At 38.4% G+C, this 25,057-nt stretch overlaps 1 long non-coding RNA gene across 1 annotated transcript; it reads right to left on the bottom strand.

Moving 5' to 3' along the window:
• Window positions 1–13,235: 13,235 nt before the first annotated feature.
• On the bottom strand, window positions 13,236–23,728 carry LOC145069954 (uncharacterized). Its single transcript, XR_013689748.1, has 2 exons — window positions 23,120–23,728; window positions 13,236–13,391 (listed from the first exon to the last, which is right to left on the bottom strand). It is a non-coding gene; the product is annotated as an uncharacterized LOC145069954 (long non-coding RNA).
• Between the last annotated feature and the right edge of the window lie 1,329 nt (window positions 23,729–25,057).

Genomic DNA, 25,057 nt, shown 5'->3' with positions numbered 1-25,057 from the left:
TTAATAGATAATTATTAAATCAAAGTTTTGAAATTTAAATTTAAATTAAAATTGTTTTTAATTTTCGAAATTTAAAGATTTAAAAACTTGAGTATTTTGAAATGTTTAAAACACACCTTATACTATATGTAAAATTAAAAGTTTAATATATACTATATGTATAAGACAAGTCAGTCGAACCGTTAGTACGCCTCATTCACGAAACCAATCTATAAGGGAGGTATAAGGAAACTACCTATAAAATGGTAGTTGAATGGGTGTTCACTCTCACCCACCGCTTCCTTGATTGGTGGAGGGTCGTTAACCGAACGGGTTTGATAGGACACTTAATTCTCATTAATAAATATAATGAAATAAATAAAGTAACTAAATGTTTTCAATAAATTCCCAATCTTAGTTACTTCAGGAAAAATATGAATTTGATATTAATCCATGAAATTGCACATTGCACTTTGTATAAGTCGTTAGTGGAGCGTGTGTGGTTAACCGGCACACTAATATGGACTAATAAAGGGTGGAAATGGGTGTCTCGTAAATTATCATTGATTAATGGAGCGTGTGGCTAACCGACACATTAATTAGGTGATAATGACATCGAGAGTACCAAACTAATTTGCATGGTTATTCACACCTTGTTTGTGATCCTCCGTATCCCAGTCACAAGTGGAAAGGGAATAATCGAGATTAAACATGTCATTGAATAGTTCATTGAATCTCAAAAGATCTAGGAATTTCATTTAAAAACCTAATTCGTCCAAATTTCGTTTTTCGTGGTGAAATTGGTAAATCGTCATTTACCTACCTTTAAATAATTTTCAATTGGATTACCGCATCCTTTTTCTGAATTGTGAATTATTTAGTTGGATCCTAGCTTTAATATTTCATTTGAGTGTTATATTAAGGATTGTTCTTATCTAATCAAAACTTGTCCTTCTTCTTTCCAGATGTCGACTTCCAACAATGCTTTTGGTTACTCCAACAACAACAACTCCTCCAACAACTTCTTGCTCTTGGGCATCTGCTCGAAAGTCACTTTTGATGGCACCAATTATAATGATTGGATGCGAAACATCAAGATGGCCCTACGCTTCAAGGACAAAGAGTATGTGCTCGAAAAAGAGCTAGTCAAGATTGATGAAATAAAAGCTACTCCTGAACAACTAGCTGAGTATAGGACGCACTGCAATGATGTTAACAAAGTGTTGTGCATCATGGTGGCTACTATGATTCCTAGGCTCCAAAGGTTCTATGAGGATTACTAACCATACGAGACGAACAAGGACTTGATGGAAAAGTACCATCAACGAGCTCGTCAAGAAAAGTATGAAGTAGTAAAGTCTCTCATTAACAGCAAGATGAAGGACGAAGAGTCTGTCACGGGCCACTTGCAACATATGCAACGATATGTGGATCGTTTGTTGAAGCTCAATGTGAACTTCGATGAGGAATTTGTTATTGACATAGTCTTGCACTCATTGCCTAGTTGTTATGATCAGTTCATCATGACTTATCATCAGAACAACCAAGAGACCACATTGGCTCAACTTCAAAACTTGTTGAGAACTGCTGAAAGTGGAATAAAGGGAAAGAGTGTTGCCTCCACTCCTACTGCTGCTCCCATCTTGGCTATTGGGCAAGGAAAGAGGAAGAAGAGGAAAGCTCCCTCAAAACAAAATTGGAAGGTAAAGTCCCAAGCAGGGTCCTCAAGTAATGGACCCAAAGGAAAAGCCAATTCTGATGCTCCTCCTGCCTCTGATCCAAAGGAGACTACTTGCTTTTACTGCCATGACAAGGGGCATTGGAAACGAAGCTACCCCAAATACGTTCAGGATATAAAGGATGGCATGGTGAAGCCAGCCTCGATAAGTATTTACACTATCTTATCCAAAAACTCATCACATTCTCATTCTTGGGTCCTTGATACAAGAGGTGGTTTTCACATATGTTCTTACTTACAGGGGCTAAGAAGAAGTAAGGATGTGTAGCATGGGAAGATGAACCTGATTATCGGCAATACGAGATCTTCACCTGTTACCAAGATTGGTGTTTATTCTTTAGTGCTTAGTAGTGAGTTATATTTGGATCGGAACAATTGTTTCTATTCATCAGAAACGACGAGAAATATCATTTCATTTCATGGTTTATATAGATAAGGTTGTAGATATTTTAATAATGAAAATGGTTCTATTTATGCTTACAAAAATGGTGTATTTTATTTTGAAACATTACCTTGTGATGGCGCGTATGAAACTGTGATGGTTGTACACAATTTAGGTAATAGTGTTTTTGCAGATTGATTCGTCTAATGATTTAGACAAAGCATGCTTGTGACATTGTCGTCTTGGACATGTTAACAAGAAACGCATTGCCCAACTCCAAAAGGATGGAGTGTTGGAATCATTTGACTTAGGGTCGGATGATACATGCGAGTCTTCGTTACTTGGAAAGATGACTAAATCACCTTTAACTGGTTCTTGTGAAAGAGGTGAAGGATTGTTGGATCTCATACACACTGAAGTGTGTGGGCCCTTCAGATCAACCACAAGGGATGCAAATCGATTCTATGTGACTTTTACCGATGATTATAGCAGATATGGCTAAATCTACTTAATCAAGCATAAGTCAGAAACCTTTGAAAAGTTCAAAGAGTTCAAACAAGAAGTCGAGAATCAATTGGGCAGGAAGATAAAGATGCGTAGATCCGATAGAGGCGGTGAGTATCTTAGTATCGAGTTCCACGACTACCTCAAGGAATGTGAAATTATTTCACAACTAACACCTCCTAGGACACCACAACTTAATGGTGTGGATGAGAGACGTAATCGAACCTTGTTGGACATGGTTCGTTCCATGATGAGTTGAGCTTCACTTCCAATCTCATTCTGAGGGTATGCCTTAGAGACTGCCGCCCATATTCTTAATCTTGTCCCAACAAAGAAGGTTGCAAAAACACCTCATGAGATGTGGACATGGAAGGTTCCCTCGTTGGCACATATCAAGGTTTGGGGTTGTGAAACATTCATTAGATGAGAGACTCACGAAAAGCTTGAACCTCAAAGTGAGCGATGTACTTTCATCGACTACCCACAAAAGTCCTTTGGATACTTGTTCTACAGACCTAGTGAAAACGTGGTCTTCGTAGCATGAAGGGAAGTCTTTCGCGAGAGAGATCTCATATGTAAAAAGGACAGTGGGTGCACAATTGAAGAAATTCAAGAGTCAAATGATGAAGGAGCCTCTAACACTAGCACTCAACCTGAGGAAGAAATTCCAGTTGAACCAATTGATGAGTCATTACCACTTAGGTGTTCCAGCAGAGTTAGAATGCCACAAGAGTTTTATGGTTTTCATATTACTACAGATGGCGATACGTTTATCAGTGATAGTACACTGATAAATTTGGATGAGCCTTCTAACTACAAGGAAGCCATGGTAGGCCTTGAGTCTGCCAAGTGGAAAGAGGCAATGGACGGCGAGATCAAGTCCATGTATGACAACCAAGTGTGGAATTTGGTTGACAATGTATTGAGTCGTAAGACAGTTGGGTGCAAATGGATCTTCAAGAAGAAGATTGACATGGATGGAAAGGTACACACTTTCAAGGCTCGACTGGTTGCGAAGGGCTTTACTCAAACCCCAAGGGTTGACGATGATAAGACCTTCTCACCAGTAGCTAAGATTAAATATATTATGGTAATGTTAGCCATAGCTGCGTTTCATAACTATGAAATTTGGTAAATAGATGTCAAAACCGCTTTCCTTAATGGGAAGTTAGCTAAGAATGTTTACATGAGTCAGCCAGAGGGTTTTGTGGATGCTAAGTGCCCCAATAGAGTGTGTAAGATTGAGAAATCAATCTATGGATTGAAACAAGCTTCTCGCAGATGGAATCTATGCTCTGATGAGAAAGTTAAAGAGTTTGGCTTCTCTAGAAGTGAGGATGAATCGTGTATATATGTCAAAGCTCGTGGGAGTATAGTGACCTTTTTGGTTTTGAATGTCGATGACATACTTCTTATAGGAAACGGCATTCCAACTTTGCAAGAAGTTAAATCTTGGCTTGGAAAGTGTATCGATATGAAGGATCTGGGAGAGGCTGCTTATATTCTAGGAATAAGGATTTTGAGAAACATGAGTAAAAGACAGATTGGACTTAGTCAAAGTACATATTTGGATAAGGTGCTAAAGAGTTTAGCATGGAAAATTCCAAGAAATGAGAGTTGCCTATCCAGAGTAATACCAAACTGAGTAAGACTCAGAGTCCGAGTACTGATGTGGAAATAGCAGAAATGAGTCGAATTCCATATGTTTCCGCTGTTGGATCGATCATATATGTTATGACATGTACTCGCCCAGACATGTACTCGCCCCAAAACCAAGAACGGCGGAAACGTTCCGGGGTGGAGGACGTCATGTACAGTATCACAACAGTGTAAAATAGTAAACAAGCAACAACATCATCCATTGCATTATAAGTAAAGTTTTAATACATGTGTGTTCTTTCATTGTAATAAGACACCAAAAATATATAATCAAAATAAAAGACGAGACTTGTCTGCTCCATCTTCTCAAAACCTGGCCACCGTACATGTCTACTGATGACCTAAGAATACAAGTTATTTTGAAAGAGATTATCAGCTTTAAAGCTGGTGAATTCATAAGTATTAAAGTGTCATTGTCTTGCTTTGAAAAGTTGTTATGAATGTCATGTAAAACCTTTAAGTAAGACAGTTGATATAAGTATGAAAACCCTAAGAAATCCCTTATTTCCTACTAGTATGAAATGTAGTCTTCTACCAAGACCCGAATGTTTTGTTATGACAATGTAGTCTTCTACCAAGACCCGAATGTTTTGTTATGACAATGTAGTCTTCTACCAAGACCTGAATGTTTTGTTATGACAATGTAGTCTTCTACCAAGACCCGAATGTTTTGTTATGACAATGTAGTCTTCTACCAAGACCCGAATGTTTTGTAAGTAAAATGATAGTTTTTCCTTCTTTTTGACTACTACTAACAATAATTAGTCTAACTCATCATTTATGTGAATATATAACAAAATAAAGTAAATAGGAAAAATATAACCATGTAAGTGTTATCCCTGGATACCAGGACTAACACGCCATCGCAATAAGCGATATGAATAACCTAATGAACCTCCGAAGATGGTCCAATTGTCCTCTGTAGCAGCAGCAGGTTGGAGGAAGGGTTAGTCCCGTAGCCGACTCCTAATATAAGTGGTAACCTAATGATCATCCGAAGATTTTCATCTCATCCTCCGTTGCAACAGCAGGATGGAGGAATGGTTAGTTCCGATATCAATCTATCTATTATAATAGATAACCTTAGACATCCGTAGATGTTCATCACCCAGTGTTGCTAACAGCTGGGTTCCGGAATGGTTAGTCCCGTCTAGACATCCCATCGAACAGGGATAGGCAGGAAAATTTACACAGAAGGTACGAATAAATCTTCCTAATATAAGTGATAACCTTAGACCTCCGTAGATGGTCATCTACCACTGGTGTTAATCAGATGGAATTCAGAATGGTTAGTCCCGCCGAGATATCCCATTGAACCGGGATAGGAAAGATAATTTATACAGAAAATACTAATAAATCATCCTCACAAGTTGAGATACAAGAATCCAGGTAAGTGAATACAGGATAATATATCTATGTAACAATGTTCATGTATGGTATTCATGTAAGTGTGTTCATGTATCAGGTAAGTATATGTAAACATGTTCATGTATCAGGTAAGCATATGCAAATGTACTCACGTATCAGGTAATGTACTGGTGTGGACTCATGAATGAACTGAATCTTGTGTGATTCCTTGTAATAGGAATAATGTTTGATATCTTCAAATTATCCCTATGATAATTTACTGAAAGGTAATTGGTTGTTCAAGTAGGTTTATACACTCTTACTACTCAAGAGTGTGGGAAACTAAATGAAAGATGTAAACTATAACAACAATACATATATAAGATTATAAGTGTATATGCATGAGTTTACTCTCCATATATCCTCACACATGGAGTTTACGGTTGTAAACTCTTGAGTTTACGGCCGTAAACTCCCAAGCTTGGTGGTATTTTGTGTTTTGAAGTTCTAAATGATCCCTAGAATTATTCCAACTTGGTGGTTTAATTCTTGGAAGGGTTTAAGGCATAAAAACACTCCTTTGAGGAGTTTACGGCCCTAAGGCCATTTCCTTTGGAGTTTACGGCCGTAAACTCCCTTGGAATGGTGTTTTTGTTGCTTTCAAGTCCCTTACACATGTGTTATAGGTCTTAGACTTTTATTCCAAGCATATGAAGGCCTTAGGCACACTTTGGTGCCTTTATTTGATGTTCACGGCCCAAGAACCTTATTAGGGCCGTGAACTCACTTGGAGGGGTGATTTTGATGTGTTTTAGTCCTTCATTTAAGTGGGAACAATTCCTAGTAATTGTCTAAGGCTTTAGGTGCCTTAAAAGCACAATTTTGTGCATGATTTTGGAGTTCACGGTCCAAGATCATCTTGGGCTGTGAACTCCTAAACTTGGGTGATTCTTTGATGTTTTCTTGTCCCTAATACACTCCTATACAAGTCCAAGGCAGTAGTATATCTCGGGGGAAAGGCTAGGCATTGTTTTCGGGAGTTTACCGCCCAAGAACACCTTGGGGAGTAAACTCCTAAATCTAGTGATTTAGCTATGTAATCTATGTTATGAACACATTTAAAGCTATATAACACTACTAGAGAGGGGTACTCACGATTTGAGATAAAAACCCGAAGATCCGTGAGAGAGAAAATGGCTTTTCTCTAGTTGGAAATACGAATAATGAATGAATTTGGTTCAGAATTTTATTTATAGTCCTGAGATATTTTTGGCAAAAAATATTTTTATTCCCGAAATGATTTCTCATATAACAGAGTGTTGGAATAACAATGTTGCACAAAACCCTAGTACACCCACTCTCCTGATATTTCCTGAAGTGTAAACCCTGAATTACTCAAACTTACACGAAAAAGTCTGAAAATTAACTGTGACTGCTATAACTTCTATTGAAGTGATATAGTTTGTACAGAATGGAAATTTTGAGTTGTCACATCATCCCTCCGTTAGAAGGAATATTGTCCCGAAATTAGAATGTAAGCAATTAAGAAGTTACAAATAACTAAGCGAAAAGGTGAGGGTATTTCAGTTTCATCTGATCCTCTCGTTCCCAAGTGAATTCAGGTCCACGCTTTGCGTTCCAGCGCACCTTCACTATCGGGATACGACTCTGCTTTGTTTGCTTGACCTCTCGGTCCATGATCTCTACTGGTTCCTCCACGAAGTTGAGGCTCTCGTTGATCTCGATCTCGTCGAGTGGAATAACAAGAGTCTCGTCGGATAGACACTTTTTCAAGTTCGAGACGTGGAAGGTAGGATGTACGTTACTGAGTTCGTGCGGTAGATTGAGTTTGTAAGCTACAGGGCCGATTCTCGCAAGAACCTCGAAAGGCCCTATGTATCTTAGATTGAGCTTCCCATGCTTTCCAAAGCGTATCAAGCCCTTCCAGGGTGAGACCTTCAGTAGGACTCGGTCGTCCACCTGGAATTCCAATGGTTTCCTCCGCTTGTCAGCGTAGCTTTTCTGTCGGTCTCTAGAGGTTTTCAATCGTTCACGAATTTGAACAATCTTCTCTGTCGTTTCCCGAATGATCTTCGGACCCGTGAGAGTGCTTTCGGGAACTCGTCCCTTAGCTAACTGGGTATCACCCACTTCAGCCCAACACAGAGGGGATCTGCACTTTCGGCCATAGAGGGCCTCAAATGGAGCTGCTTTTATGCTCGTGTGATAACTGTTGTTGTAGGAAAATTCGACAAGGGGTAAATGGGTATCCCAAGCTTTTCCAAAGTCAATCACACAAGCACGCAACATATCTTCTAAGGTTTGGATAGTTCTCTCACTTTGCCCATCAGTCTGTGGGTGGTAGGCTGTACTCATGTCCAGCCTAGTTCCTAGGGAACTTTGTAATGACTGCCAGAACCTCGAAGTGAATCTACTATCTCTGTCCGAGATGATAGATAAAGGAACACCGTGCAGCCTTACAATCTCCCTAATGTAAGTTCGTGTGAGTTTCTCCATCTTGTCTGTTTCCTTGATCGGTAGGAAGTGTGCAGACTTGGTCAGTCTATCGACGATGACCCATATGGAATCAAGTCCACTCGTCGTCTTGGGCAACTTGGTTATGAAGTCCATAGTGATCCGCTCCCACTTCCATTCTGGTATCTCCGGTTGTTGTAGAAGACCGGAGGGTTTCTGGTATTCGACCTTCACCTTCGTGCAAGTAAGGCACATACTTACAAAGGTAGCAATATCTGCTTTCATGTTAGGCCACCAGTATAACTTTTTAAGATCCAGATACATCTTATCTGAACCCGGGTGGACGGAATAACGAGTGTTGTGAGCTTCGATCATGACCAAGTCTCTGAAGCCACCGTGTTTCGGTGTCTAGATCCGATCCATGAGGTACAAGGCTCCGCCACCCTTGACTTCCAGGTTCTTATCCATCCCTTTAAGGGATTCACCAGCCACGTTTTCAGGTTTCAAAGCGTTGAGCTGAGCCTTCTTTATTTGCGTGGACAAGTGTGAATGGATAGTTAGAGTCAAAGATTTGAGTCTACGACCAGTATATTCTTTCCGACTTAGGGCGTCGGCTACTACATTGGCTTTACCCGGATGATAACGAATATCGCACTCGTAATCACTGAGTAGCTCGACCCACCGTCATTGTCTCATGTTGAGCTCTTTTTGGTCGAAAATGTGTTGTAGACTCTTATGGTTTGTAAAGATCGTGCTTTTTGTACCATATAGGTAATGTCGCCAGATCTTCAGAGCAAACACAACTGCTCCTAGCTCAAGATCGTGGGTGGTGTAGTTAACCTCATGTGTCTTTAGCTGTCTCGAGGCATAGGCTATGACTTTACCTCGCTGCATCATAACACATCCGAGCCCTTGATTTGATGCGTCGCAATAGACCACGAAGTCTTCTATCCCTTCGGGGAGGGACAGTATTGGTGCGGTGCACAAGGCTCGTTTGAGCGTTTGGAACGCTCTTTCTTGTTTCTCTTCCCAGTCAAAGGCCAAGCCTTTCTGGGTCAGGGTTGTAAGAGGTTTCGCTATGCTGAAGAAGTTCTGAATGAACCTGCGATAGTAGCCAGCAAGACCTAGAAATTGACGAATTTCTGTAGGTGTCTTCGGTGCTGACCAGTTCTCGATGACCTTAATTTTGGAAGGGTCCATGTGTATTCCGTCTTCGCTAACAACATGGCCCAAAAATTCGACTTGTCGAATCCAAAATTCACATTTGGAGAACTTCGCATAAAGCTTCTCCGCTCGCAATGTTTCTAAGACTCTACGGAGATGTTGACTATGCTCCTCCTTACTTCGAGAGTAGATGAGTATGTCATCGATGAAGACGATGACGAACTGATCCAAGTAAGGACGACACACCCTATTCATCAGATCCATGAATACGGCGAGCGCGTCAGTTAATCCGAACGGCATCACTACAAACTCGTAGTGTCCATAACGAGTTCGGAAGGCTGTCTTGGGAACATCCTCCTCTAACACTCGTAGTTGGTGATATCCGGATCGTAGATCTATCTTCGAGAAGTAGTTGGCTCCTTGAAGTTGATCAAATAAATCGTCAATGCGAGGCAAGGGATAACGATTTTTAATGGTAAGCTTGTTAAGTTCTCTATAGTCGATGCACATGCGAAACGATCCATCTTTCTTCTTGACGAACAAGACCGGTGCCCCCCATGGTGAGAAGCTTGGTCGAATGAATCCCTTCTTGAGAAGTTCGTTAAGTTGACTGGAACGTTCCTGCATCTCGGCCGGTGCCAGACGATACGGAGATTTGGCTACTGGGGTAGCTCCTGGCACTAAGTCGATTCTGAACTCGACTTGGCGTTGCGGTGGTAAACCGGGAAGTTCTTCTGGGAAGATGTCGGGAAAGTCGCGTACTTCTGGGATGTTCTGGATGTCTTTCAGTTCTTGACTGGTATCGACGACGTGTGCGAGGAATGCATGATATTCCTTTCGCAAGCACTTCTGGGCTTGAATGCACGAAATGATGCGAAGGCTCGTACTAGGTTTGTCATCGTAGATAATTAAGGTTTCGTTGTTAGGAAGGTTAAGACAAACTGCTTTTTCAAAGCACATGATGTCCGCGCGAAGAAGACTCAACCAATCCATGCCGATGATAGCGTCGAAACATTTAATTTGGACTGGCATGAGGTCTATCTTGAAAGTATGGCTATCTAAAGTTAAGGTACAACCTACGTATATGCAGTTTGTACTCTCTGTTTTTCCGTTAGCCATTTCTACCGTGAATGAATTATCTAATGCACATGGTTTTTGTTTAAGCAGGTGTGCAAATTTGTGGCTTACGAAACTTTTCTCTGCTCTACTATCAAAAAGTATGCAAGCATATGAGTTATCGAGGAGGAACGTACCAGTAACTATTGTAGGATCAGCTACTGCTTCCTCGTGGCCTAGGGCAATAACTCTTCCTACTCCTCCAGCCATCCCTGCTTTAGGGCAGTTCCTCTTGTAATGGACCACCTCGCCACAACCGTAGCAAGTTTGGCCCATACCGACGTTAGGAACCTAGGCGGCCTGAGCTGTTGGAGTCTTGCAGAAACGGACTGTGTGTCCCTTCCTGTTGCAGTTAGAGCACTGCATCTCCTTGCAAGGTCCGTGGTGGTGGAAGTTGCACTTGGTGCACTTCGGCAGGGTTCCAGCATATGTTTTTGCTGGTAAGGGGTTCGCAGGGACAACAGGAGTTACTGTGGCAGCATTGATCACCACAAGTTGTTGTTTCTTGGAGGATCCTTGCGAAGCCCCTCTTTTCCTCTTATTCCACCCCTTCCTGTTGTGGTCGGGGTTGGACTTTTGTGGTACGGGTGTAGGGATTGTTGGGTTCTGAGGTTTCCTGTGATCTATGAAATATTGTGCCAGTTCCTTGGCACTATCAAAAGTGATAGGCCTGGAGGCTAACACACTTGACTGGATCTGGGGCGACAGTCCCCAGATATACCTCTCTATTTTCTTGCTCTTGAGAGCAACCATATCAGGGCATAAGTTTGCCAGATCACAGAACCTATTAGTGTAGGTCGTGATGTCGGATCCAACCATTTGTAGACCCCAGAATTCTTGCTCGAGTTTTTGTACTTCACCTCGAGGACAGTATTCTTTCATCAGCATGTCCTTCAACTTTTCCCAGCTGATGGAATACGCCACCACCAGAGTCAGGTACTTAACATGGCCGTTCCACCATGTTAGTGCCCTGTCAGAGAAGGTACAAGCTGCGAACTTGACCTTGTTGCCTTCTTGGCATCCGCAAATTTCAAAGACAGATTCCATCTTCTCAATCCATTGTCTCAACACCATAACACCCCCAGTTCCATTGAAGCTGCGGGGTTTGGCATTCGTGAAGTCCTTGTAGGTGCATTCCCGAGGGTGTCCATGGCTTTCGCCGTGGTTCGAGGGAGGTGCACCTGTTCCCGATCCACTAGGGACAGGGGCGTTGATTGCTGACACAGCAGTTGCAACTGCTGCTGTGAAAGCTGCCTGAAACATGTTGGCATCGAAGGGGTTAGGCGGTTGAAGAGGTTCAGGTGGTGGTATCCGTGCTTCGTTGTTTGGGTTACGTCTGGGGTTTCTGCGTGGCGGCATCTTTAACTATACGTTTAAAAGATGACGACATGGATAAGAATAAATGATTAATGAATGTGTCTCATGGACTAACTCCCCATAGTCCAACAACATAATGAATAGAATGACTAAATGAAGATGACAGCATTTGGATAATAATTTCCATAAGATTAGATATCTGTCAATAATACCGGAATTACAGATATAACAAGTTCGGGAAAAATGGCCTAGAAGTAGGCCTTACATCAACCAAGATGGAAAATTTTGACAGAATTAAGACTAGATCAAGACCTAACAAGTCTAAGATTTATAAAGACAACAAATTAGACCAAAGTTTTACATAAACTAGGTTATATCCAAAAGATGAGTTGACGAGACTCTATCGGCGACGAGAACTGCTAGCATGAGTTCTCGATCCCGATAGTAGACGTTCCATGTCCCTCATACGCCTGTCAGCTCTCACTTGTTGAGCTCGAAGTTCCCTAACTTCAGCTTGAGTTTCAGCAAGTTCCCTCTGCAAATTTGCATTGCGGACCAGAGTCCTTTCATGAGCAGACTCTAGTTGGCGAATGTGGTAATGTTAACGCCAGAGTTGGCTTCAATCTCCACGACCCGGTCAATAGTTGCTTGACCCAGTATCGTGTTTCTGGAAATTCTACGAACCATGATGGGTAGGACCCTGTCAGCAGAACCTCCTTCAGTGAGGTTGTAGAAACTTCGGTCTCCATTGTAGGGAATGGGCTGACCTTGTTCCTGACTCCATCGAGTCAAGTTAGTGGCCTACAAGGGTGTGGGTCCTTGAAACGCGGGACGGGGGTTCAGGTTTGGGTTTTGAGCAGCTGGGGGTAGGTTGTTGACTTCTGGCTCCGAGTCAGAACTATCGGAAAACCCTCAACATGGTGATCATCCAAAGGGATTGGGTGATCATCTTCTGGTTCTGCCTCTAGCCAACCAGCATTGCCTTGGTTTGGAAAGTACGGATCGCCGTGGTGAAATCCAACCATTTTAATCTACGCGAGAAAAGGGATATAAGAAATAGCTAAATAGGCGAACTAACTAAGATAATTACAGTAAAACCAAATACCCCTATGGTATTTCTTTATGGTTGTGTTGGTAAGTTTTTAGACTTGTTGCCACATCACAACCATTCTTGGGCATATGCTAATCACTCCTTGGACCAGCATAGTTGATCAGGCTATGCCATTCCCAAGACTTACCATATATCCCCAGGCTTACTTGTGATATTCAACAAACGTAATACTTTTGTTCTTCTCATTGTGACACTGATTTTAGTATGAATACAGGCACGTATACTTACTTAAATATTTTATTATTTAAAAGTATAACTCTTAGACAGAGTGTTTTAATCCTCATGTATTTATAGTTAGTATATCTTTTATGGGTTGATATACTATATTCACTATAAACAATGTTTTGATACCAATCTGTCACACCCCAAAACCAAGAACGGCGGAAACGTTTCGGGGTGGAGGACGTCATGTACAGTATCACAAAAGTGTAAAATAGTAAACAAGCAACAACATCATCCATTGCATTATAAGTAAAGTTTTAATACAAGTGTGTTCTTTCATTGTAATAAGACACCAAAAATATATAATCAAAATAAAAGACGAGACTTGTCTGCTCCATCTTCTCAAAACCTGGTCGCCGTACCTGTCTACTGATGACCTGAGAATACAAGTTATTTTGAAAGAGAGTATCAGCTTTAAAGCTGGTGAATTCATAAGTATTAAAGTGTCATTGTCTTGCTTTGAAAAGTTGTTATGAATGTCATGTAAAACCTTTAAGTAAGACAGTTGATATAAGTATGAAAACCCTAAGAAATCCCTTATTTCCTACTAGTATGAAATGTAGTCTTCTACCAAGACCCGAATGTTTTGTTATGACAATGTAGTCTTCTACCAAGACCCGAATGTTTTGTTATGACAATGTAGTCTTCTACCAAGACCTGAATGTTTTGTTATGACAATGTAGTCTTCTACCAAGACCCGAATGTTTTGTTATGACAATGTAGTCTTCTACCAAGACCCGAATGTTTTGTAAGTAAAATGATAGTTTTTCCTTCTTTTTGACTACTACTAACAATAATTAGTCTAACTCATCATTTATGTGAATATATAACAAAATAAAGTAAATAGGAAAAATATAACCATGTAAGTGTTATCCCTGGATACCAGGACTAACACGCCATCGCAATAAGCGATATGAATAACCTAATGAACCTCCGAAGATGGTCCAATTGTCCTCTGTAGCAGCAGCAGGTTGGAGGAAGGGTTAGTCCCGTAGCCGACTCCTAATATAAGTGGTAACCTAATGATCATCCGAAGATTTTCATCTCATCCTCCGTTGCAACAGCAGGATGGAGGAATGGTTAGTTCCGATATCAATCTATCTATTATAAGAGATAACCTTAGACATCTGTAGATGTTCATCACCCAGTGTTGCTAACAGCTGGGTTCCGGAATGGTTAGTCCCGTCTAGACATCCCATCGAACATGGATAAGCAGGAAAATTTACACAGAAGGTACGAATAAATCTTCCTAATATAAGTGATAACCTTAGACCTCCGTAGATGGTCATCTACCACTGGTGTTAATCAGATGGGATTCGGAATGGTTAGTCCCGCCGAGATATCCCATTGAACTGGGATAGGAAAGATAATTTATACAGAAAATACTAATAAATCATCCTCACAAGTTGATATACAAGTATCCAGGTAAGTGAATACAGGATAATATATCTATGTAACAGTGTTCATGTATGGTATTCATGTAAGTGTGTTCATGTATCAGGTAAGTATATGTAAACATGTTCATGTATCAGGTAAGCATATGCAAATGTACTCATGTATCAGGTAATGTACTGGTGTGGACTCATGAATGAACTGAATCTTGTGTGATTCCTTGTAATAGGAATAATGTTTGATATCTTCAAATTATCCCTATGATAATTTACTGAAAGGTAATTGGTTGTTCAAGTAGGTTTATACACTCTTACTACTCAAGGGTGTGGGAAACTAAATGAAAGATGTAAACTATAACAACAATACATATATAAGATTATAAGTGTATATGCATAGTTTAGTTCAAGAATGTAAAATGGTTTTATAAGACATTTAAGGGTTTTGAACAAATATAAAAGTGACTTGATGTCATTTTGATAATCATTTCAAAAGTAATACATTTGATAACAAAGTATTTTAAAGATAGAAAACCATTTCATGCATCACATTTTGTAGTATGTGAAATCTGTTGAATGAAAACACAGTTATAAAATACATATGGATGATTTAATAACATGTTGTTTTCTACTTGTATTCCCCCCCCCCCCCCCCCATTAAAGCATTTAAAATCATTTAAAACAATGATTAGGGGTATGAACTCACCTGTAGATGGTGATTTGGATGGACTGGACGGTGTAGGATTGTTAGGTGTCAAGTGAGGACTTGTACGCACACTACGATCCTAATGAACATATAATCACACATATATGCACTCAATTAGTCTTAAATTACTAATTGATAATGTTAAGACATCCTAGAACATAATAAACACTTTATATGTGTTTTCAGCCCTAAGGATTGCATCTAAGCTATTGTGGGACAAGGTACTTGGGTTTAGGGTTCCAAAAGACCCCATATATGAGTTTACTCTCCATATATCCTCACACATGGAGTTTACAGTTGTAAACTCTTGAGTTTACGGCCGTAAACTCCCAAGCTTGGTGGTATTTTGTGTTTTGAAGTTCTAAATGATCCCTAAAATTATTCCAACTTGGTGGTTTAATTCTTGGAATGGTTTAAGGCATAGAAACACTCCTTTGAGGAGTTTACGGCCCTAAGGCTATTTACTTTGGAGTTTACGGCCGTAAACTCCCTTGGAATGGTGTTTTTGTTGCTTTCAAGTCCCTTACACATGTGCTATAGGTCTTAGACTTTTATTCCAAGCATATGAAGGCCTTAGGCACACTTTGGTGCCTTTGTTTGATGTTCACGGCCCAAGAACCTTATTAGGGCCGTGAACTCACTTGGAGGGGTGATTTTGATGTGTTTTAGTCCTTCATTTAAGTGGGAACAATTCCTAGTAATTGTCTAAGGCTTTAGGTGCCTTAAAAGCACCCTTTTGTGCATGATTTTGGAGTTCATGGTCCAAGATCATCTTGGGCCGTGAACTCCCAAACTTGGGTGATTCTTTGATGTTTTCTTGTCCCTAATACACTCCTATACAAGTCCAAGGCAGTAGTATATCTCGGGGGAAAGGCTAGGCATTGTTTTCGGGAGTTTACCGCCCAAAAACACCTTGGGCAGTAAACTCCTAAATCTAGTGATTTAGCTATGTAATCTATGTTATGAACACATTTAAAGCTATATAACACTACTAGAGAGGGGTAATCACGATTTGGGATAAAAACCCGAAGATCTGTGAGAGAGAAAATGGTTTTTCTCTAGTTGGAAATGCGAATAATGAATGAATTTGGTTCAGAATTTTATTTATAGTCTTGAGATATTTTTGGCAGAAAATATTTTTATTCCGGAAATGATTTCTCATATAATAGAATGTTGGAATAACAATGTTGCACAAAACCCTAGTGCACCCACTCTCCTGATATTTCCTGAAGTGTAAACCCTGAATTACTCAAACTTACACGAAAAAGTCTGAAAATTAACTGTGACTGCTATAACTTCTATTGAAGTGATATAGTTTGTACAGAATGTAAATTTCGGGTTGTCACAGAAAAATTCCAAGCAAGAAACAATGGCTAATTCTACTTGTGAATCAAAGTACATTGCAACAAGCGAAGCATCAAAGGAGGCTATATGGTTAAAGAACTTCATCGGAGACCTTGGAGTTGTACCAGCCATAAAGAAGTCAATGAAGATTTTTTGTGATAATGAAGGAGTAGTTGCCTTGACAAAGAAACTAAGAGATCATGGCAAATCTAGACATATCGACAGAAAATACCACTTTATCAGACATAGATTAAAAGAAGGACACCTCGTTGTAAAGAGGGTATCATCTGAAAAGAATCCTGCGAATCCCCTCACAAAGGGTCTGAGTAGGGTTAGGCACGTTCAACATGCAAGGAGCATTGGTCTGAAGGATGATATTAGTTTTAGTGATTAAATATATATTAAGAAACTTGTAACAAATAAATGTAATTGATATTTGATGATTAGATAATGAAGATTTATTTATAAGTATTGTTTACTATCTTTCTTCTATTGTTCATCTTTGTGTTTCATTTTGCATGTTTTACTTCCCGAATAATTAGATTATTCAAAATATCCACAGTCGATCATACTTTGGAAGTAAGTAATGAATTAAGACTGTCATGAATACTATAGATTGTCTAAGGGGTTAGACATAGCAATGGTTTGCTGCAGTATTCATGAGTACTTTTGAAATGGAGAATTTGAGTATTAGATTAACCCACACTTAGTGAATTACTTCATGAAATTTATCACGAGTAATTCTGAGACGATAATATTGTATAATCTTTAAATGGAGATATATGAATTGTTGTTTACGAGTTGGTCGTGCATTGATAATGCGTAAACGCATCAGTAACTTGATGTTATAAAACGTATTGTTGTGCATGATTTGATGAGTAAATAGTACAGACATATAAGTCAAAGTTTATCTGTTTCTTTTTCCCTAACGGGAAAAGCAATATCTTGGGCCCCTCGATGATTTGATGTCGACTTATGTGCTGGTCCCGACCAGGACTAAATTGATGTGTTCGATTAGTAGTTCTTTGCCATTACAAATTATAAATCGGGAAATAAAACCGTTGGACAATGAGAATGATTCTGTTCCATGTCATTTGTTCACATGATATCATGTAGGACGGAGGGTTATATGATCACTTATCTTAGGACACGTAACTAACTAGGTCAGAGTTCGACAACGGCTTTGAGAGCTACAATTTGCTAGTAAATTTTTGAAGTTATACTTGCAACTATAGTTATTAGACTTATCTAAGTGGGAGACTGTTGGATTAAGTGTCTAAGGCTGTGTTTGGCGCGCCACAGCTAGCTTATTTTTCGAGCTTTTTTATGTTGTCGTGTTTGGTAAGCCAAAAAGTAGCTGATAAGCTAGCTTTTTGAAAAGCTACTTAGACTAGCTTTTTAGGAGCTTTTTTAAAATTTTCCAAATACACCCCTTAATTAATTATAGAAACACATATTCTTACAAGTCCTTTTATGTAATTTTATATATTTCAGCTAGCTTTTCAGCTAGTTTTACCAAACGTTATTTTTATGCAGTTAGCTTTTCAGCTATCAGCTAGCTTTTCAGCCATCAGCTAGCTTTTCAGCTAACAGCTAGCTTTTCAGCTAGTCCGCCAAACATAGCCTAAGCTCATAACTATAAATGGTATGTACTTGAATTGATAGTAGCACAGTCGTTTTAGGTTGCCTTCATACTAGCAACTAGACAAGATGACATATTGAGAAAGAGGAAGAATTTACTATTTGGAATAATAAATTAATATAAATGATTTATTAATGTATTTTGGAAATAATATATTAATTAGATATCATGTTATTTAATTAATATTTAATTAGAAATTAATTTTGAGATTAAATGAATTAATTAAAAATGCAAGGGCTAGCAATTTATTGATAGTTGTGGATTTGGGCTCTTGGACCACCATAGAAGGGTTGGACGAAAACTTCTAGGGAGCCCCTAAAACTTTCGTCCAAGGCCTAAAGGATGGGAGTCCTTGGGCTGCTTAGGCCTTAAACTAAAGAATTAGGGTTTCCTCCTTAAAACCCTAACTTTGGCTCTAAGCTACCTCAGTTATATAAGTAGGTATAACCCCTCTTGATTTCGGCCATGCAATCCTAACCCTAAGAAGAGTCAAATTCTTCAAGCTTCCTCCTCTTCTCTCATATCATCCTCTTGCTTAGCGTGTTTGTGAGCCATTAGAAATGTTACTCTTGTGACACTTGCTCTTAAGTCCAAGATCTTCAAGGAATTCATTGTTATTACAATATAACAATTGAGTTATGTATTCTAACCCTAGTTTTTGTTAATTTCGAAGATTATAGATGCCTCCCAGGGTTTCTTGTTTTGTGTTCAATACTTATATGTTTAATAGAGAAAACATAGATCCAAACAATTTAGGGTTGCATGCACACATAGGGATTGTTTGTTATGCTAAAAACCCATAAAAATTAACTAAAAGTGAATATAATGAAATAATATCATAGTACAAATCCCAAAATCATATAATGCGGAAAACATGGACGAATGCGGTGCGATCAATCTGAGCCCTTCCCTTTTGAGCTGGAAGTACCTTAAACATAAACTGAAAACTGTAAGCACAAAACTTAGTGAGCTCCCCCAAAATACCGCATACCATACATATATGTCATCTCGAGGCTGTACCGTGTCTATTTCACCCCCCGAGTCTATTTCAACTTATCTGTCAGCACAAGGATGTACGGGGTCTATTTCACCCCCGAGTCTATTTCAACTCATGTGTCAGTACAAGGAAGTACTAGGTCTATTCCACCAGTGGGTCTATTTCACCCCTTCGATATCTTTCAACCGATATCGGGTCTATTTTGCCCCTAAAACTAACATATAATCATAACAGTAAGAGTCACAGAGACAACAAGCATATATAGATAATACAAGAAATAGTCACGAAGATAATTATTATCCTACCAACATAATTTAGTGGGCCGACATTGGTGCCTTCAACCCACTCTTTTTATTTCTTTTTTGCAACTTGTTTTTAAAATAGATAAAGAGTGAAAAAAAGTGATATATATAAAAGATAAAAAGAGGGCCCACTCTCATATACAAACAGAGGGACCGCTTCCGCCATAAATACCTTTATGAATAATATAAAGGCTCCAACCTTAGTAACTCCGCCATTGTCAGAAGCAAAAAAAGCCCGTGTGAGCTCCGACGATTTTCCGTCGAAGCTCCATTTCGTCAATCTTGCCCCTTTTGCATGCCCTTCAATCCAATTCAGGTTTCTGTTACCATTTCTGAAATATCTTCTAAAATTTGAAAATCAATTTGATTGTGTTCACATTGATTGTTTATCCCCGAAGCAGTTTAGAGGTAGAGATATTACTTCAACACTTATTTTTATGGACTAAATCTTTGTTTATTTACTAATGTTTGAATGTATGTGTTGATTTTTTTTTATTTTATTAGGAATTTTAGTATGAAGGAAATCGGAAAAGTACAATCGTAGGGTTTTAAATGTACTAGTTTGAATTGATGCGATCAAAGCTAGGGGTAATGCAAGGCAATAAAAAATTTAGGGTTTACAGTTTAAAATTGAATTGGGGATACGTGATGTTAGATTTTAATTACAAATATACTAGCTTGATAATGAAATCCTACTTAGATTGAACAATAATAACTTTAAGTTTTTCCTAAATGTGCACACACCTTTGATCTCTTTCCAATTAGGGCTTCATAGCTTGAAATGAAATTGAGGATGTATGATTTGGAGTTGAATCGATGATTTACAAGTTTGAAACATATAATGTACTTATATCAAGGGGTTCAATCTTTGTCTATTTACAAGCTAGAAATACAAGCTCACATTGATTGCATAAAACATCAACCGAAGAAGAAATAACCGGTGGTGTTTGACTAGAGAAAAAGAATACAAATACAAGCAACAACATAGAAAGCAAAGAAGAGCACGGATAAGCATGTGAATACTCCATAAATAGACATATAGTGACATCAGATATTAATAATAAAGCAAGAAACAAATATTAGCAATAAAGCAAGAAGAGGATACTAACAATACAAGCCATATAGTAAATTAAGAATTCAATTTTGGATTTAAAAGTTTATTTTGTTATATCTTGCTAAGAAATGAACGTAAGGTGATTTATTATCTGAATACAATAACACATTTATAAGTACTTGTGCTTCCCCTTTACTTGTATATGGTGAATATTAATTCTATGGGGGTCACAAATTATGGTACTTTGTTTGATAATTATTAGAATTACATATATCGGGCATATATGGTGGCATAAACTTTGAATATAACTACATTTCATATATTTACTTACAAATTGAAGGAGTGATATGGCTCGAAAACGTCAACAACAAAGACATGGCCAACATAACAATAACAATCAGGGCCCGCCAGGTATGTTTATTCAACTCACATACATTATACAGTTTATATCTTTTATATATATATATATATATATATATATATATATATATATATATATATATGTATATGTATATATGTATATGTAACTGTAATGTAGCTCCAAGGGTACGAAGTCATTCTACTGGAGAATACCCTAATATTCCTATCACTCCTCGACCTATACGCATTAGCCGCACACAGTGAGTAAAATATTTTACTATTTCAACTTACACACATACACACACACACACACACACACATATATATATATATATATATATATATATATATATTCCTTGATTTTAACTTTATTTACTTGTAAATACAGTATTCTTGACACTGTTGCTACAAAGACCTTGTTGGCTATACTCCGTGCTCATTGGCCCAAAGGAGTGTTCACATTTCATAAAGCGCCAAAAAGCTTTTGGCCTACTATTATCTCAGAGTTTCGAGTAAATACATATATACATTCTCCTTTTGTAATTTATGTTCATCATTAAATAATATTATATAATGTTTTTTTTTTTAATTTTTTAAAAATTGTTGGTGTTTTGGAAATTGGTAGAGGTACTATTGCTATCCTCGTGGTGTATCCAATGCTGAAGGTGATGCAGTTGTGAGACAACATGTGGGACGTACAATGACTCAAGCCTTATACGAGGAAAGAATTAGGGCACAAGAAAGGGCCAACAGAGACGGGACATCACTTGTGGAACAGTGCCCTACATACTTTGACATGCGCGTGTGGAAGACTTTCTGTAGTCATTGGCGCAACAGGTCTTTTAAAAGGAAGTCTATCACCAACAAACAAAATAGGGAAAAGCTTCAAGTGGTTCATACAACTGGGGCAAAGCCCTTCATTAAGTTTATACTAGTAATATATATTCTATACATTATATAAATATAATACTTAAAATTCAAATTTAAATAAAGAGTTAAGTACATTCTATGTTGTTTTGTTTATAGGATCTGCTTCAGGAATGCAATGAGCTTCTTACAACCGTAGACTTTTGGGAAGGATCGCATAAAATAAAAGGGACTAATGAATGGGCATCTGAGGAGGCACGGTTGATTGGGGTAAGTGTAATTAATCACTTTTTGATCTAGAAGTTATTTTTCTAGTATGTAACTTTAGGTGTTTCAATAAGTTTTAGTATATAAGTAAAAATGTAATATAAATACTTTTGTTGTTGAACAGGAGCGCATGCGAAAGATATTCGAATCCAAAGAGTCAACTCCTGATTGGAATTTAGACATTTCCATTTTACTTGAAGCTCAAGGACCAATTAAGAAAAACAGAATCATTGGTCTCCCTCGAGTCCGAGCTAACTCAGTTATACCATTTGTTCAACAGAATCAACGAACACAAATGACTCGGTCAAACAATAGCGACAATGAAACATTGGCTGAACTTGTCCGTCAATCCCGAGTTAACTCAGTTGTATCGCGTGGAAGGAAGCCTAAGGGGTTACTCAAGATTCGGTCAAAAAGCAGCAACAAGAACAGCGGTGGTGGCAGTGGCAGTGGTGGTGGTGGTGGTGGTGGTGGTGGCAGTGGCAGTGGCAGTGGTAGTGGTGGTGCTGGGCCTTCAAGATCTGGACCTGGGATTCCTAATGAAGTGTTGGTTGAACTTGCTGAAAGGACATTAAGGGCATTTCAGTCGGATCCTTCATTTGATGTATCAAGGTATCCTAATCCTGAGCAACTTCATTTACTTGCTCAAGAAGTGATTGGTGGATCGGGTTCAAACTTGGCCCCACAAGTCTATGAGGTGATGAGAACCGAAATGGTGCGCCTCATGGTTTGTATCTTTGAGGAAGCTTTTCAACATTTGAAGAAGTCGTAAGGTAAAGGTCCTCATCATGATTTGTCTATGCTAGTAGTACTTATCTTTATTAGCTTCCTAAGACTTAAATACATCTATATATGTTATCTTACTATATCAAATAATGTCTGCTACCTGACTATATAACTTTTTTTTTATATATTTGAGATGCATTTTGGTTGATTGTGAATGTGTCAATGGGACAAAAGGTTGGTTCTTAGTGAATCAATCTATTGATTTTATATGCCATTTCCAACAAATCAATTATGGAAGTGCCCTTTAAAATTACCTCTCTTTTTCTAACCAATAACCTCAATACATATATATTATATAAAAAAAACAGAGGCATCCAGAAGTAAAATATAGAGAAGCTTACTATCATTAAACCTTAATCATCATTCAATAGTAGAGCCATCAAATTGCTTACCTGTAAAGAGCATCAAGGTGTACAGGATCCACTTCTTTGGTCAAGAGAAACACTCGACAAGCAGTTCATCCAGATTGAGCAAGACAACAGCATAGTGAAACTGCAGAACAGGTTGAATTGACTCTCATGTCAGCTTCTTCACACACAAACGTATAAATCACATCAAATTACTCTGCTTAGTCAAATAAACCAGAGGTTCTGGCAGCATATTGAGTAGAAAACTACGATTTATATTCAACAGTATCTTCTTCATCATTCAAAATCACAACTATCATGGAAGACCTAGTGTCAGCGCGACCATAGAAGTAGTAATCGGGGGAATATACTGATAAGTGACAAGTTTCCATCTTTCCTGACATAAACTCCTGTAAAGATGTCGTTCGAACCCTAGAATCAGAACTGTACGTCTTGATATTGGTAATCAACGACTTCGAGGAGTTATCGTCATCGGAATCGTCGTGTTCGAGGAGAGGGAAGAATGTGGAATCTTCCGATAGGTAGTGGCAATGAGGGAGGGGATCGATCACGGCCCGCGATTCCTTTTCCGGTTGGCTCGGTTTGACGTAAAGTCTAAACGAATTTTGGCTCCAAGGCAACTCATATGGGTCAACCCACTTGTAGCCTTTCTCCACAAACTTCCACCCACTTAACTAAAATCATACAAAATTAATTAACAAAAATATTAAAAATCATACCAAACTAATTAAAAACATATAAAACTATTTTAATAGATGTATTTATACATGATTTATAAATAATCAATGCTTCATTAGATTAGAAAGAGAGAGTCTAAGAGACAAAAAGCAACAAGTTATTATTCGTCATCCTACATCGTATGATACTAATTAATATTGAGAGCCATTTCCTCAATATTATTATTGGTACTGGTCGTTGTCTACCCCACCATAGCACCGACACAGTTCACCCTAACTAGTCGAAAAAAGACCATCAAAATTGTTGTGGTTTCTTGAGTTCGCAAATTTCATACATAATTTTTTTTCGTTACACGTATAGATTTCTTATGTGGTTGGTCCTCAATTCACATGAAAATAATTATTTACTTTCATATAACTTATTTAGTTCTTTTTATCTATATATATAATAATATATTAGAAATAAAAATAAATTGGAGCCACCACTTCCACTCTTCCCCACCCTTACCACCACATCCACTCTTTAACTCTATAACCATCTTATGACCTTCTTTTTCTTCTTCTTCTCCCTCCCTCCCTCCCTTCCCCCCCCCCTCTCTCTCTCTCTCTCTCTCCACCATATGACCTTCTTTTATATATATATATATATATATATATATATATATATATTGTTAACTTTCTTTCTCACTCTCTCGGTAAACAAAGTTACGTCAACAATGGAGCTCCAATTCCTCCCTCCTCACCTCCTACAAACCTTCGTTGTTGTCTCTTTTAACTTGATCAAACAAATCATTATAGTCGATCGCATCCCTCCCCCAACATCCCATCTTCATTGTCGTCTTCCATCCCTCATCTTCTTCCCTTCCAACGTTGTCGCTCATCTCCAACATTATCCACCAGGGGTGGCCTTCTAGTGTGTTGGTGGTTGTCGAGACCAACAAAAATAAATATCCTTGATATTACATACAAAATAACGTATAATGGTAAAGGGGTCATATCCACAAAGATTTGTTCACTTTGTTGCTCTATAGAAATCTTGTTATACAAATGCTTGTGAAACTAAAATAAAAATAAAAATATAGGGTTTTAATCTTATGGGTTGTTGTAAAAGAACTTAAAATTAAACTAGGATTTAGAAAACACAATTCAACAAAAGTAATGTTAGATGTAAAATCAATGAGAGTGGGGTTGTTGACTTAAGATTTTATCATTTAAACATTTTCGTAAGTACATCATTAGAATCCAATGTGCAATATTTGTCATAAATCTCTAATTTGGTTATAGT

Source organism: Lactuca serriola, chromosome 8 (assembly GCF_051521515.1).
Source record: "Lactuca serriola cultivar US96UC23 chromosome 8, Lser_US96UC23_V15, whole genome shotgun sequence".
Classification (NCBI taxonomy): Eukaryota; Viridiplantae; Streptophyta; class Magnoliopsida; order Asterales; family Asteraceae; genus Lactuca; species Lactuca serriola.
This window is presented reverse-complemented; position numbering and strand designations above follow the sequence as displayed.